Source organism: Haemaphysalis longicornis, unplaced genomic scaffold, assembly GCF_048455015.1.
Source record: "Haemaphysalis longicornis isolate Haplotype H1 unplaced genomic scaffold, Haemaphysalis longicornis Haplotype H1 scaffold_14, whole genome shotgun sequence".
NCBI lineage: Eukaryota > Metazoa > Arthropoda > Arachnida > Ixodida > Ixodidae > Haemaphysalis > Haemaphysalis longicornis.
In genome coordinates this window covers 39,272,793-39,290,323 of record NW_027526245.1, presented here as the reverse complement: position 1 = coordinate 39,290,323, position 17,531 = coordinate 39,272,793, and positions in this window count along the sequence as shown.

Genomic DNA, 17,531 nt, shown 5'->3' with positions numbered 1-17,531 from the left:
TCGCCCGCACATCGTGCGCATGGTCTTCTGCTTAGCAGTTACACAGGAAAAAAACAAACACGCCTCAAGTGTAACGTACACTGCGACGACGTACACTGCAAACACCCCACGAGATTAGCGTTGCACATACTATAGCAGTTTTTTGCGCAATGAGGCGGGATTGTTTGCGAACCACTTCCGTGCGGCCGGAGCCATGCACGGCGGATTGCGTATAACGCGGCTCCTTTTACGCCGCACGAGGCACCCTGAAACAAATTTAACGTTCTCTCGCATTTAGCAACATATGCCTGCGTTTATCTTTAATGAAGTAATTGTTTCTAGTCGAGCTACGGGCTTTTGCGCCTCTATTGATGCTGGCGCGCATGTTGGTATGAAGGCCGGATCACAGTCTGGTACTCCAGATGATTAAGATGATTATTATGATGATGATGATTAGAAGCCGTCCCTCTGTATCGGGACGTCCGTTGCCACCAACCAACTTGCCTGTCTTATTCTACTAATTAAACCTACCCTGAATTACCCTCACGGGTTAGCCCTCCGCCTACCGGTTTTAAACTCCCATCGCTTCTCCTATTGCCGTTGTCCGCAGCGCCACCTGTAGGGGCTGGAAAGAGCGGATAGCGTTGAGCCGCCGAGCCAAAATAAGCGAATTAGATGCCCGACATGGTGGTTGCATTTCAAATGAAGGAGAAGAGCGAAAACGCCGGAGTGTCGCCGTTTAAATGCACGCGAAGAAGCGTGAAGTCCTCCACTGCGGAACGTCCCATATTCCAAATTTAGCGTTCTGGGTGTTAAGCATAAAAAAATTGAAAGAAATGAAAGCTTTTGTGTGCTTCTTTTGAGTCCGCACTGCGAATACAAAAAAAAACAGCATTGAGGCAAGAAAAGACCTACACCGGGTACCGAGGCATGCTTTGCAGCGGCCGCGATCTTTCGGCTCCCACAAGAAAATCTTCTCTTGCTGCTGTTTTATTTTTCTGCTGTTTTATCGAAAGTGTAAAAAAAGAACAAGTGCCAGTTGCAACAGGCATGCCTCAGGTTATCATGAGCCGCTGCAACCTAAATCACCTGGAATATGATGGAAGCAAAAAAGCCGAAGTGTAACCCTTAAGGGCTACTATTCTGACGGATAATTTGCTTCTTACTGAAGTCGTACACAACTGAATTCTCATTTATACATGGGGGTTTAATTTGTTTAACAGCACACATGAGCTCTTAGTGGGTAAGAAATATTTCCGCAACAATCTTGCGCGTCAAAGCAGCGTCCGCGAATATGAGCTACTGTGGATCGTGGCTCATTGGTGACCCTGCAGCTTACATTCTTCACTTTAGTGAAAAAGACCGTCACTACACATCGAAATGTTCAAAAGAATGGCGTCAATGAGCAAATGAAAAATTTAAACAACATTTATAAGAACAGTAATTAAATAATAGAGGCTCGAGGAATAATTCACAGTAAATTAATACAGAAAGAAGTGTTCACGAAATATGCAGATTCATGGTTTTGCGTTAAATTACAACGAAAAGGGCACAGATGCCGTCTTCATTAACAGAGATCCCTGAGATCATGACCAAAAACCAATCAATACAACGGGATCGAGGAACCACCTTTAATAGGCATTTACTGGAGTAGTCGTTTCATAGAAATAATTGCACATATAATCATGCGTGAAAAAGCAAGTAATACAAACAAGTAAAATCTGTAAATGATAGCAACGGCTCACTATGTTGTGTTGTTTCAGCCTATCACAGGCACACCTAAATCCCTTTCTGCACCGAAATCGCCCTCCACTAGAATATGCGGGTGCCTAAATGTCTATGTACTGATATGTTCCTGCACAGATAAGTCTTGTAAAAATAAGTTGAAATGAATGTGCTATTCTATTCCTTACTTGCCGCAATGTTTGGATTCCGTTCCGGCGAGTGCACTATGCCAGACTACTTAGGAACGCCACCGCACCCAACTGTTACAGTGCTCATCTCTTGCAGTGTGCTGTTTTGTCGCGTACTGTTTCGTCGCCGTGCTGTTTTGTCACCGTGCTCTTCTGTCGCGTGCTGTTTTGACGCCGTACTGTTTTGGCGCCGTGATGTTCTGTCTTGTGCGGTTTTGTCGCTGTGCGCTCTTGTCGCTGTGCTGTTTTGACGCGTGCTGTTTTGACGCGTGCCGTTTTGTCGCCGCGCTGTTATGTCGGTGCTATTCTGTCGCGTGCCATTTCGTCGCGTGCTCTTCTGTCGGTACACCGTCGGACACACAATCTCATTCTTCTTCCGTCTCGCGGCCGCTGCTGGCGATGATTCGTGAGCCAGACCAGCCTGTTTTGTTAACCAGCCATACGGGCGGGTTGGCCACTGGTTGCACCAATTTCTCATTACAAAATAAATAAATAAATAAATAAATTAACCTACTCCAGGAGTGAACATCCCCTCCTCTGGGCGGGTCGCAGTTGCAGGAGACTGTCAAGTCCCCGTGGACTTTCGCGAGTACCGCGGGGCACACAAGAGGGTGTAGACGCCGTCGCCTCATTTATCGCCTTCCCGACCCCTTTGAGACCTTGAGTCAGCCCCTCTAGATAAACACTAAGTACAATAATTCTTTGTATCGCCCCTTCGGGAAGGGGAGCAGGCGTCAAGTTTCCATCGTGTCGAAAACTGTCCAGCTACCCATCGTTCATGACCTAACCATGGCCGCGCCCTAGAATGGCCGGCGAGAGGGGTCTCGGCAGGGTAGGCAGTCCACAGAGGAGCTGATGCTTTCCGCCAGCGGTGGCACAGTTATCGCGTTCGTCGCGGCTCCGTTCTTGCATTCCATGCGACGAAGCAGCATTCAGTCCGTGGGCCGGTGAATATTTGGCTAGTGCTTGATACAATCCTTCCAACTTCCCGAAAGGTTTCCGAAATCAATCAATCAATCTATCGATCAATCAATCAATCAGTCAATCAATCAGTCAATCAATCAATCAATCAATCAATCAATCAATCAATCAATCAATCAAAGGATTCTCGAACACCGAGGAGGCCATAACAGTAGGGGAAATCTGGCGTCTACAGACGGCTGTCAAAACGGCAGTTTAAAGTGCGGCTCACTGGGGAACTCCTGCGAGATTGGATATTCGTCCTTTCAATACCACAGGAGAAGCGCAAAAGACTCCTTTTCACGATAAATAATTGTCCAAAAATTGGGAGCGGCACAGAATTGCCACAAAAAAGTGGTTGATGCCTTTTTCATAGGAATCGGTAAAAAGCGAAAGTGAAATGTGCCTTCACAGGAGCATTTATTGTGCTTCCATATCAACTTGCACATCGCTATTTATATTACGTCGGCATGGCACCGTTATACGCATCAACGTTAGACACTGGATGGCACACGCCGGAGCATTGCGTAAATCCGACTGAAATCATCATCATCATCATTCTATCTAAGCCCACTGCAGGGCAAAGGCCTCTCCCATTATTCTCCGAGTCTTTTGCATGGGCAGCGACGGTAGATGTGGTCGGACTCTCCGCAGTGGTAGCACAGAGGACGATTATCGGGAATTCGCCATACGTCCGTCTTCCTCGGCGTCCCGTTTCTGGCTACCGGGGGTCGGGCGGGTGACAGCGGGCGGCGGTACGGCGGGGCCTCTTGACGGCGTGTTGGAGCAGGGCGGGGTCGACGAACAGCTGCAGAGTAGGTCATAGCCTCGGGCTCGCGGGGTGCTTCGGACGGCACAGAAGTTCCCAAAGCCTGCTGTACTTCTTCCCGGATCACGTCGGTCAGTGAAGTGACTTGAGGTTGTGGTGTCGTCATCGGGAAAAGTTTCCGCAGCTCCTCCCTTACCACTGCGCGGATAGTGTCGCGTAGTGAGTCGGAGCTAATAGCGCTGGCACCAATCGTCTCTGAAACCAGCGCATTGATTGGGCAGTCGTACTGCCTCGTTCGGATTTCGAGCGTCTTCTCCATGGCGGCGGCCTCAGACGTGAATTCGGACACAGTCTTGGGGGGGTTGCGAACAAGGCACGCGAAGAGCTCTTGCTTCACACCTCGCATCAGAAACCGCAGTTTCTTTTCCTCCGTCATTCCTGGGTCCGCACGGCGCAAAAGTCGCTTCATTTCCTCGACGAAGATTACGGCTCCTTCGTTCGGGTTTGCGTTCGAGTTTCCAGTAAAATCGCAGCTCGTTCTTTTCTCACCACGGTCGTGAAGGTCTTAAGGAACTCGCTTTTAAATTGCGTCCAGTCGGTCAAGGCGCTCTCGTGGTTTTCAAACCAAGTTCGAGCTGCATCCTCCAAGTAAAAGAAAACATGCCGGGAGGTTTCTTCATCGTCCCACATTTTGAAGATCCGCACGCGCTCCAGCTTCTCCAACCATTCCTCTGGGTCTTCAGCAGGGGCTCCCGGGAACGATGGCGGTTCCCGGGGCTGCTGCAGCATGATTGGCGACGTTGTTTCTTGTACCATGGTGTTCGTTGCAACGTTCCTTCTCTTGGGCCCTCCTGGCATCAAACCGAACTCGGGTGGTAAATCTTGCAGGCGGAGGCTGGCTCTTGTTGGACTGGCTTGGCGGCTCCCGAGGTTGTAGTGGGCATGAAGGGTGCGTACCCAGCACCTCCACCAGATGTCACGAAGCCAAGGACGACGCAGTTGTCTTGCAGGAGAAACAAGTTTATTGGAGCGAACTTGTGCTCCCCTAACAACTCGAAAGAATACAGAGGCGGCGAAGCAGCGATCAACAAAGTGACTTGCGTCAGCGAGCATCGCAGAATCGAATGCCCCGGCGTCTGCTCTGCAGGCTTTTTATCTTTCGGCGCGCGCGGTTCTGGAACCGTCGATTCGCATCGAGAACATTGTAGATGCAAGAAGATTATTCCGGGATGTTCACGTTAGATTGGAATGCTCTCCCTATCAGAACAGGTAACACATGCGGCACAGAAAGAAAGAATGGAACACGCGCTTCCCTTGGCACGGAGGTAACACAGACCGGCGCAGCCGGGCGGTAAAAGCAAAACACAAATAAACAAACCCAATGCATGGTTCGCGGCAATATTAAGTAAAAATGTCTGAAGAACGCAGGCATTTATTGTTCTACAATTCTTGCAGAAATTTTTACTCAATCACGTAATTTTGGTGCATTACCTGACGATTGAAAAATCGGCAAAGCGGTACCATTCTTCAAGTCTGGTGATGCAAAAAAAAAAATTCCCGCGCCTTCCCGCGAGGGGAACACGAGTAAATGCAGAGCATTGGGGCCTCTGTACTGGTTGAAGGCAGTGTTGCTTCCATCGCTTTTTCCGTGATGCTGGAGTAGCAGACACGAGTAAACGTGGGAGCGAGCGTCAACCAAGGAAGGAAGGAGCAACGCAGTGACTGAAGCACGAGCGACAGCTAGCGGCTTTATATTTGCAGCGCGCGCAGTAGAGGGAGAGCGGTACGGGGGTGGGAGAGCGCGCATGCGCAAGCAGCGCGCGCTCTTCTACGCCCCACGGCGCTGCTATCACGCACCCGTTACGCCGAGACACGGCCGGACTGGAGGAGCGGCGCCACTCCTCCAGCCCGGCCGTGGCCGAGACCGCGACGGAGCGTTCCGGGGGTGACGAGCGAACGGGCTGACTACGACGCATGCGCGCACCTGCTGCGGACGCGGAGCTCTGGACGCCGTCCGACGCAGGAAGAGGCGAGGCTAAGAAATGCTCTGCATTTAAAAATTCCCCGCATTTCCCCGGGGGGAAGAATGTGAAAGTGCGAATGCAGGAGTTGAATTTGCGCGGTTCGGTAATGTTCGCGAAAGAGAGATCACACACACACACAACTACAAAGAAAGAAAGATGCATTTATTCACAGACACCTATTTGTGTTGTCGTTGTACTTGATTGCTAGAGCGGATCTCAGCTTTGAAATTTCGTGTCAGTACTCCTTTAAGCGGGTGCATTAGCCCTTCTCGCGCCCGATTCCTGGCCAATCCCCCACGTGGGTATGTGCCATGCACAGACACCTATTTGTGTTGTCGTTGTACTTGATTGCTAGAGCGGATCTCAGCTTTGAAATTTCGTGTCAGTACTCCTTTAATCGGGTGCATTAGCCCTTCTCACGCCGGATTCCTGGCCAATCCCCCACGTGGGTATGTGCCATGTCAGCGGCCAGGCAGCGCGCGCCCATCTCCCCCCGTTGCCAAGGAAGACGAGGAGCGCGCGCACCCGCAGCTGTTGCTATGTGGACGGACGGCGGTCACCGGAATTCAGGGTCGCTTATAAAGTGCATTCGCACTTAAAAACTCCTTTACCCAGTCGAAAAACACAACAGGAATTTCTGTCGCACAACAGAAATTTCTGTCGCACGACAGGGATTTCTGTCGCACGACAGAGATTTCTGTTGGGACTACAGAAAGGTCTGTCGTGCGACAGAAATTTTTGTAGTACAACTACAGAAAATCTGTCGTACGACAGGCATTTCTGTCGCACGACAGGGATTTCTGTTGGGACTACAGGATGGTCAGTCGTGCGACAGGAATTTCTGTAGTACAACTACAGAAAATCTGTCGTACGACAGGCATTTCTGTCGCAGAACAGGAATTTCTGTTGGGAATGCAGGATGGTCCGTTGTGAGACAGGAATCTCTGTAGTAGGACGGCAGAATGTCTGTCGTACGACAGAAATTTATGTAGTACAACACATATCTATCATGCGACAGACATTGTGTAGCCCCACTACAAAAACCTTTGTAGTAGAACTACAAAATGTCTGTCGCATGAGACATTTCTGTTGTACTACAGAAACTTCTGTTGTGCAACACCCTGTAGGCACTACACAAATTTCTGTTGCACCACAGACTGTCCTTCAGCAACTACGACTGGATTCCGTAATTACTATTATTATCTGTCATGCGACCGAACATTTTGTAGTCCCTGCAGATTTTTACAGTCTGAAAGAGAATTTTAGATTCATTGCAAAAGTGTCACACGACAGACCGTTCAGTATTGCTACAAAATCTCTTGCTTACCCTGTCGGCAAACCCCGCGTTTTCCAGGATTAGGAGAGCGATGGAATACGCCGGAAAGGACGGAATACACTGGAAAACGCAGAGCTGGACAACATCAACGCGGGGACCGCATTTTCCATCGAGAGAGCGATGTAATACGCTGGAGACAACAGAAAACATTGGAAAACGCCGCGCTGAACGACAGCAACGCGGGGTGGTTGCTGGAGAGCATCGAATAACACGGGGCCATTGCCTTTGAGGACAGAGCTTCAGGCAGGACAAACGGGACAGCACGAACAGGATAGTTAGTGTGGTACCGCTGCTTGGCTGGACACGGGATTGCCGCGCGCCGCTTAAGGGTCAGACTTGTTGTATTCCAGTACCGCGAACGACGCAGATGCTCCGAAACTTGGTGTTTTCGGCCTGTGCGGTGCCTCGAATTCCCACTTTTTTAGCGTGCGCTGCACGAAAACAATGGTGCGTGCGAGTGACGGTCATCTCGTTGAATTGCATCGCAAGCGTCTGTTGTAATGAACGTTTGTTGCATTACTGCCATTAGCATTTCGGCCGTGTTTGAAAAAACCTTCGCTACAAATTTGCAATTAACAACGCAACTTAGCACAAATCACTGTAATGTTGCAACATCTAAGCGTATGACCAAAGAAATGGATACATAAAGAACTTCGGAAATTCCTTTAATTCTTTGAGGGAATTGCAATTGCATATATTGTACTGTGGACAATCTTTGATAAAAGAATGAGGCAATAAGGGTAGCCCGTCGGCAAAGCGGACGCATAAAGGAGAAGCAAGACATGCTTTTTGAAGACGTGGTGTAATAATTGCAGTGCACATTCTGACACGTATTTCTGGGTGGCTTTGAGAGCCCCATTGTTTCAATCTGCGTGCTGTTGTTTTATTTTTTTAGCACGCAATTTGTTTATTTTAACGCGAAACATGTGTCCAATCAAGCCTAAATAGTTAAAGATTTTAAAAACAGCCAACCAGTTGCCGCTACCTGTGTGAAAAAAAAAGAAACGGGGCCAGTGAACTCGTTGCATTACCGAGATGTGTTAAAAAAATAAATGTACAAAGAAAGAAAACGCACGCCTTCCCTCTAGCCCGGCCCTTCGGAAGAAGTTCGGGGAAGCATAGTCACCACTGAAGGCATGTCGCGGCGCGACAGCACTCGCGGGACGGGGAGACCACAATACGAAGAATCGAGAGGGGTGCGGAGGGGTCGCGAAACAACTTCTCGTGATCGGCCGGTTCCCTCCTTACCCTTCCTTTGTTCCCTCCTGCTTTGGTCATTCCTGCTTTTCGTCTTTCGGTCAAAATTTGGCGGTGGCAGCGTGGCCGAGTGGCTCGTTCACATTTAACATCGGCGCTTTGCCTAGCTGAAGTTACGCGTAACTTTTTCTAAAAACGTGCATATGATGTCTCCGCGAAGTATCAGCAGCAACATTTGAAGCTTCGGAAGCTGTGGTAAAAGCAAGATCAGTGGTCCGGATTTCAAGCATCTCGAAGTGAGGACTCCTCTAGCCACGACTAACCGTGGCGCTTGGGATTATTGGCACACTGATGCGAGTGAATACGACGAATTTCGCAGGCAGTGTGATCTCGAATACGTGCGATGTGCTTCAACAATCGCCTGAACTTGGAATGACCCCTGCGTGACTTCGGCAGGTATCGGGCGTGCATACTCATCGAGATAGTGCAGCACCACAGAAACGTGCGCTTTTCGCCACAGGATACCCCTCCACGTTTTGCTGTGCGAATGCATTGTCAACGGATCAAGGTTCACCAAGGCAAGCATTCCAGCTAAATATTGACTTTCCGTTTTAATTCTCGCACGTTCTCTCGCGTTTTGCTGTTTAAATAAATCAGGTTTAAGAAATATTTGTTTGCTTGTGTTTTAATGGTCCTCACTAGTATAAGGAACGAATTTCCGAACGGTTATTGTCCATGCTCGTGTAATAGTTTTTTTTTCTATCCGGGAGAATAAATTTGCTTTCATGAACAGATTGAGCGTCATTGACGGAACGCGATGATGGTACGCGATTTGGCCCTGCTTCAGAAGCACGGCCAAATCAGCTGAAAAGTGCCCAAATGACTCTAGCTAAATTTTGTAGCGCTACTTAGGTGTCCCTGAAGGAAAGACTTCTGTATTTCTTCTTAACAGCTACGCGGGTTTGTAATTACACGGCTATTAAAGAAAAAAGGCCTAGCGCGAGCATCTGGAGACCACGTTGTCTCCGGCGTGTTCCAGCGTTACGTTCTGCGGCTGCCGGATCCACGAGTTTCCGCGTGTGCAGTGTGCGTGTGCACGAGTTTCCGCGACTGCACATGCATCAGGCATGTGCAATCTGCGTAACATCAAACTTTTGTATTGCATGCATGAATGTACCACTTTTTGCATTGCTTACATTGCCTTTTGGTACAGCTTTCTGAAATAAATTATTCAGTGAAAACAATTTTAAGCTTGTTCCAGAAAAGCAAAAATTCCCCCAAATGGTTATGTTTGTTGGTCATATTTTTATTGAAATTGTTATGCATATCCTGCATACTTCAGGTACCTAATAGAAAAATCATCACGGGAAGTAAATTTCTTATGCAAAACAAGTTGAAATTCGAGACATGACAGGATTTACTACGAAAACAGACACGACAGGATTTACTACAGACTACAGAACAGGATTTACTACAGACTACAGGACAGGATTTACTACAGACTACATGACAGGATTTACGACAAACTACACGACAGGATTCACTACAGACTACAGGACAGGATTTACTACAGACTACAGGACAGGATTTACTACAGACTACAGGACAGGATTTACTACAGACTACAGGACAGGGTTTACTACAGACTACAGGACAGGATTTACTACAGACTACAGAATGTCCCATTCCCTCACAGGATCATTCTGTCGTATTTCTCTGTTGTGTTTTTCGACTGGGTAATTATCGTCCCACACCATCGACTAGTGTTAACAGATCAGTTACTCAAGACTGGTTACATTTCTTGAAAATAACTTATTTTCTCACCATAGAACATGGATTTCCAAGATGTTTTTCTTGTGCAACTCCGGTAATTTCATTCACAAATGACCTTCGCAGCGCTCTTCATAATGGGCATTTATTTGTTGCATTTTTTTTACTTTTTGAAAGCGTCTCTCATCACCTCGTCTCTTATCACCTGCTATGTCAAAACTACTTTTAAACATCCACCCCCGTATTCTGGCCTGGATTAGAAACTTTTTACCCGACTGATCATACAGATCATAGTTTGTTGCAGCCAATGGTTACGATTCATCTTTTTGTCCAGTCACCTGCGGCGTACCGTGCTCGGCCCACTCTTGTTGCTCATTTACACCAATGACCTGCCTAATGCCATTAAATCTTACTTTTAATTATTTGCAGATCACGCCATTTTCTACAGAGTGATTTAATCTAAGGCTAACTCAACACTCCAGTCTGACCTTAATGAAGTAACAAATTGGTGTGATAACTGGTGAGTGCGCTTAAATGCTAACAAATGTGTAAATGAAGAGAAATTTGCGATGAACCAACCTCGGTGAAATATTACCGACACTTCACACGATTCAGGGGCACAAATTTCAAATAGCGACCACTTAGAATTATCTAGGAGTACACATATCTAACAACTTCTCTTGGGAAACACATTTTAATTATATTATCAGCAATGATAGCTGAGCACTGGGATAGCGGCGACGTAATTTCTTCATGTCTCCATCAAACTTAAAACTAGTTCTTTACCAGACACTAATCCGCTCTAAACTCGAGTATGCGGGTTCAGTGTGAGACCCAGCGCACGACTACCTTATTAATGCCCTAGAATCCGTACAAAACCGCAGTGAACCCTTAATAAGACCTAATTACGCTCGCCAGGCCAGTATATCTTCAATGAAACGAACGCTAAACCTGCCTCCCGTGTCCCTCCGTCGAAAGCTGTCACGGCTTAACCTGTTTAGTGAAATCTACAACTTCAATCCACAACTAACAAATGAACTTCTTTCCGGTTCAGCGTAAATATCGTCGCGCATAGATCACCCTTTCAAAGTGAAGATCCCTCATTCTAGTACAAATCTGCGTTTACATTTTTTCATACCTAAAACATCAGACGACTGGAACCGCCTGCAGCGTGTGACAGCTACTGTCACCCATGCGTTCGCACTTAGCTCAAGAATTGAACGACATATGTGCGTGCTATAATAGTGTCCTCTTATGTGCTTATTGCTTTGTGTGTTTGTATATGTTATTTTATCCTGGCATTGACAATTTCTTTTGCTTTTTCACACAAGTTTCGTTCTGTGTGTTCCCCATAGCTTATGGCACTCTGGCCCTTGCTTTACGGTGTTTTTTGGTCTTTCCCGTGTATTTGCATATATTTGCTCACGTTTTCACTGAGTTGTTTGTATTTTTGGATTTAGGGCTTCGCATTGCTTCCCGTGCAAACTTCCCTTTTGTGTAGTTCTTTTTTCCCACTACTTGTACCAAAACCCACTAACATATGTAACGCCCCATGGGCATTGAAGATATCGAAATAAATAAATAAATAAATAAATAAATAAATAAATAAATAAATAAATAAATAAATAAATAAATAAATGGAAAGGGGGTTTATTGGTACCGAAGCGCAGTCACCGAAACGAGTAGACCAGGCTATGTCGGACAGACCGTCTTCTGCTTCTTCCGTCTTGCGGCCGCTGCTGGCGATGATTCGTGAGCCAGACCAGCCTGATTTGTGAACCAGCCATGCGGGCGGGTTGGCCAGTGGTTGCACCAATTTCTCATTACAATTACCCCCCCCCCCCGGAGAAGAGAAGACCATCCCGGCTGTTGCGTCATGGTGCCAAAGAAACGATCGGTTCGTGGTAAGACTTCAAACGCTGCACGTGCACAGTTTCACGACCACGCCTTCGGAGGTCCGTTGAAGGGGTCATAGGCTCAACAACGTAATTGACTGGGGAAACTCGTTCAATGACGCGGTAAGGTCCATGATATTTCGACAGGAGCTTGCTGGATAGTCCCGGTGTAGCAGACGGCACCCAAAGCCACATCAGGGAGCCAGGTATATAGGTGGGGTCGGCAGCAACGCCATCATGACGAGATTTTTGTCTCCACTGTTCTTCGGCAGTGAAACGTCGCGCCAGTTGTCGGCAGACTTCCGCGCTCTTCATGGCATCGCAAAGGAGCGTACACTCTGAAGGATCGGGCCGGTAGGGCAGGATGGTGTCCAGAGTGCATGAGCGCTCACGTCCGTAGGGCAGAAAATAGGGAGAGAAACCCATTCTAGCTTGGGTGGTGGTATTATATGCGTAGGTGACATACAGTAGTACGAGGTCCCAGTTCTGGTTATCGGCAGAGACGTACTTGGCGAGCATGTCCCCTAGTGTGCGATTGAAGCATTCTGTCAGGCCGTTTGTTTGTTGATGGTAGGCAGTAGTTGTGCGATGCATGACGCGGCATGCCTTGAGCAGTGCTGAAATAACTTGGGACAAGAACACGCGTCCGGGATCGCTAAGAAACTCGCGAGGCGCTCCATGACGCAAAATGAAGTGACTGAGAACAAAAGAAGCGACGTCTCCTGCGGCAGCTGTTCGCAATGCAGCAGTCTCGGCATAGCGCGTCAAGTGGTCAATACCGACAATAATCCACCGGTTGCCAGCGGGCGTACATGGCAGAGGTCCATAGAGGTCAATGCCAACACGGTCGAAGGGTTTCGCTGGACACGGTAACGGTTGTAAGGGACCGACTGAAGTAGAGGGAGGAGACTTGCTTCGCTGGCACGTGGCACATGAATGGACGTACTTCCTAACGAAGTTGTACATGCCACACCAGTAATAGCGCAAACGGACCCGATGGTACGTCTTCAAGACACCCGCGTGACCGCACGTTGGGTCGACATGAAGGGAAGCCCAAATGTCGGCACGGCGATGGCGCGGGATACCAAGCAGCCATTTAGGTCCTTCATCGACGTAGTTACGGCGGTAAAGAAGGCCGTCACGCAGTGCGAAGTGGGGAGCTTGTCTGCGAAGGGCGCGGGATCCTTGGTGAGGGAACGGTCCAGAGAGGACGGAAATAATGGAAGAGATCCATGGATGCGTGCGTTGCTCAGTGCATAAATCTTCTAAGGAGAGAGCAGAAAGAACGTTGTCCTTAGTCGAAACACAGGTAACCTCAGGAGGAAGCGACGATCGGGACAGAGCGTCAGCGTTTTGGTGTTTACGGCCCGACCGATAAATGACGCGTATGTCGAACTCTTGAAGCCGCAGAGCCCATCGCACAAGGCGCCCGCATGGGTCTTTTAAAGAGGACAGCCAGCAGAGCGCATGGTGGTCCGTGACGACGTCGAAAGGTCGGCCATACAAATAGGGTCGAAACTTTCCCAGCGCCCATACAATGGCCAGACACTCTTTTTCCGTCATGGAGTAGTTGCATTCCGCTTTTGTCAACGTGCGACTCGCATATGCGACAACCTACTCGCTAAACCCAGGTTTCCTTGCTGCCATCACCGCGCCGAGGCCAACTCCACTGGCGTCAGTGGGGATCTCCGTGGGAGCGCCCGGGTCGAAGTGCCGAAGGATAGGCGGTGAAGTGAGGAGGCGCCGCAAGGTCGTAAATGCGTCATCGCACGCTGGTTACCAGGCCGATAGATCACCGGGGCCGTCAGCGAGAAGCCGTGTAAGCGGGGATATGATGGACGCGAAGTTCCGTACAAAGCGGCGGAAGTAAGAGCAGAGGCCGATGAAACTACGTAAAGCCTTCGTAGTTGCCGGCTTCGGGAACTCGGCCACAGCACGCAACTTGCTCTTGTCCGGAAGTATTCCATCCTTAGACAGGACGTGACCCAAAATGGTGAGCTGACGCACTGCGAAGTGGTACTTTTTAAGGTTGAGTTGTAGCTGGGCGTAGGCGATACAGGTCAGTACTTGCTGGAGACGTGCAAGGTGCGTTCCAAAGTCAGGGGAAAACACAACGATATTGTCTAGATAGCACAGGCACGTCTTCCACTTCAAACCCCGTAGCACACCGTCCATCATCCGCTCGAAGGTGGCAGGGGCATTACAGAGCCCGAACGGCATGACATTGAATTCAAAGAAGCCATCCGGGGTGACAAATGCCGTTTTCGAGCGATCAGCATCCGCTACAGGCACCTGCCAGTATCCAGAGCGTAAGTCCAGGGACGAAAAGAATTCAGCTCCTTGTAAGCAATCGAGGGCATCAATGCGTGGTAGAGGATAGACATCCTTGCGCGTAATGGCGTTTAGGCGCCGATAGTCCACACAAAATGTAATCGAGCCGTTCTTCTTTTTTACGAGAACAACGGGGGAGGCCCATGGGCTGTTCAATGGGCGAATGATATCCCGTTGGAGCATGTCACGTACTTGCTCATCGATCACTTGACGCTCGCTAGGAGACACCCTATACGGTCGCTGCCGCAGCGGCGCATTTGATCCAGTGTCGATGGAATGGGTGACGACAGAGGTACGGCCAAGCTAGGGTTGCGCGCAGTCGAACGACGAAGGGAAACCGCGCAGGAGTTTCAGAAGTTGACATTTATGCGCAGGCTCGAGAGCGTCATCGATTGATGCTTGAAACACGTCGTTGGAAAGTTGAGTCGTCGTCGAAGGGGTGAGAGTGGCGATGTCATGATCAGGCGCATTGTCTGGGACGTCAACGACCCGACAGGAGTCCACGGGCTCGACAATGCCGAGACATTCTCCCCGTAGTAAGGAGCACGGGCTTGCGGACGGGTTGGTAACAGCCATGCCAGTTACGCCAGAATGAATTTTCAGCACAGCGAAAGGCAGCGGTATGCATCTGCGGCGGAGGAAGACCTTGGAGCGCGTGAAAATGGCAGTTGCGGCACTACAACGGCGGACTGGGGAGGAATGGTCGTGTCTGCGGCTGCGACCAGTTTAGCGGCTCGTGGCGCAGAAATATCGTCATTGGTGTCGGCTGGTACAACAGAAAATTCAACTTCTGCACGCGTACAGTCAATAAGAGCGTTGTGCTGAGACAAAAAGTCCCATCCCAGAATGACGTCATGAGAGCAGTTGGGATGCACGATGAATTCAATGACGTACATTACGGCCTGGATGGAAACGCGAGCCGTACACGCAGCCAAGGCATGAACGGGTTGAGAGTCGGCGGTTCGTAAGGATAGTCCAGATAGAGGCGTCATAACTTTACGAATTTTACGGCAGAGGTCGGCTCGAATCACGGAAACTTCTGCTCCAGTATCGACCAGCGCAGCAGTCGCGACACCTTCGACTGACACGTCAATAACATTTGCGGGAGACAGTGGAGGGCTTGGACTTTTTGTCGGCGACGCAGTTCTTGCCTCCGGAACTGCGGCTGTCAGTTTTCCTCTGCGACAGGAGTGGAACGACGACGCATCGGCGACAGCGAGCGGCAGCGCGGGGACTGAGAACGACGGTCGGTGAAAGGCTGGCGGTCGGAAGCCGGGAGCGCGTAGGACGAGTCCGAAGCGGTTTGGGGCAGCTTCGGGGGGGAACCGTATGTGGGTCCGTAATATGGATAGCGGTATTCCGGTGGAGGACCGTTCGCAGGCAGTAGGTGGCGACGACAGTAACGTGCGACATGTCCTGGGTAGTGACACGAAGAGCAAATCGGCCGGTTGTCCAGAGTACGCCAGGGATTCGTGGATTGAGTCGGAAACCGAGCCTGAGGAAGAGGTCTTGGCGGAGCCGGGAGTGGGAATGGCGTTCTCGTCTGCGCAAGCCGTCCCGCGACTTCGGTGAAAGTAATCGGAGCAGCCACGGGAGTTTGCTGGCTAACAGAAGGCAGCACTTCCGCCACCTGTTCTTGAACTACATGCCCAAGAGTAGACTGAGGCACAGGGCCCGGCTCCGGAGTAGCATTTGAAGCGGCACGGCAAATTTGTCGAGCAACCTCTTCGCGGACAATCTCTCTTATACGGGCCAACACAGATGGATCGTCGAAGTCAAAGACTAAACTCGCAAGCGGCTCATTTTGGGCGAGTGGACGCCAAGTCAAGGCCCTTTGCTTCCGCAGCTCGTCATAACTTTGGGAGAGACTGATGACGTCGCCAACGGTCCGCGAATCCTTGGAAAGCAGCATCTGAAATGCGTCGTCGTCGATACCTTTAAGGATATGTTTTACCTTCTCAGTTTCCAACATGCTGGGTCCACGCACTTGCAAAGGTCCACTACATCTTCAATGTAGCTCGTGAAGTCTTCTCCGGTTTTCTGAGCCCGTACCCGTAAATGCTGTTCTGCTTGAAGCTTGCGCACTTCGGGTCGCCCGAAAGCTTTCATAAACCTTTCCTTGAACTCGGCCCAGATAGTCATCTCTCGACTATGGTTATTGAACCAAAGTTCGGCGAGATGCGTAAAAGAGAAGCCCACGTTGTTTAATTTCATGGCGTCGTCCCACTTGTTGTGCGTGCTTATCCGCTCAAAGGTAGAAAGCCAGTCTTCCACGTCACGATCGTCTATCCCGCTGAACGAAGCGGGGTCCCGCGGGCGTATGGTTCCAGGGCAGACAATCGGTGGCACCTGGCCCGCCGGAGTAGGCTGATGGACTGGTTCGTGAGACATTGTGGTGGGCAGCCACCGGTTGCGAAGCTCCAGGTTTTACGATGGACACGCACCCTCCACCAATTGAAAGGGTGTTTATTGGTAGCGAAGCGCAGTCACCGAAACGAGTAGACCAGGCTATGTCGGACAGGGGGCGCCGTCAAAACAGCAGACGACGAAAGAGCACGCTACAGAACAGCACGGCGTCAAAAGGGCATGCGACGAAACAGCACGCAACAGAATAGCACGGCGTCAAAAGCCACGTGACAGAACAGCACAGCGTCAAAACAGCACAACGTGGGCTTCTTTTTGTTCCAATAGCGCAAGCAACAGAGCTTGCGTTACTGGAACAAAAAGAACACATTCTAAAGGAGCTTGACAAAAACAAAATTGTTATTGGCATCTATGTCGACTTTACGAAGGCTTTTGACCTCATAAACCATGAACTGTTGCTACGCAAGTTAGATCGTTGCGGATTTCGTGGACATGCATCTGCATTTGTAAAATCTTATCTTGAATTCCGTAGGCAGGCAGTTGTTGTAAACGGATTCTTATCCGATACGTGGCCTGTTCAGTGTGGCGTCCCACAAGGCAGTATTTTGGGCCCCGTTTCTTTTTAACATGTTTATCAATGATATTGTGCATGCTATACCCTTCGCAAAAATTGTATGTTACGCAGACGACACGAGCATATTTCTAGCTGGAGATAATATAGGCGAATTGACAGAACAAGCAAATGACGCACTAGACAAACTTGATAACTGGACACGAAAGAACGCATTACAGATAAATAGTTCAAAAACGAAAGTCGTCTTCTTTAGAGGAAAAAACAAAAAAATCACATTAACAAGAGATATATGTTTTCAGCGTACTCCCCTAGAAATAGTGCCATCGATTAAAACATTAGGCGTTATGATAAATCAAAAACTGTCCTGGGACGACCATGTAACGTATCTTGGTAGCAAACTGTCGCAGGTAATAGGCATT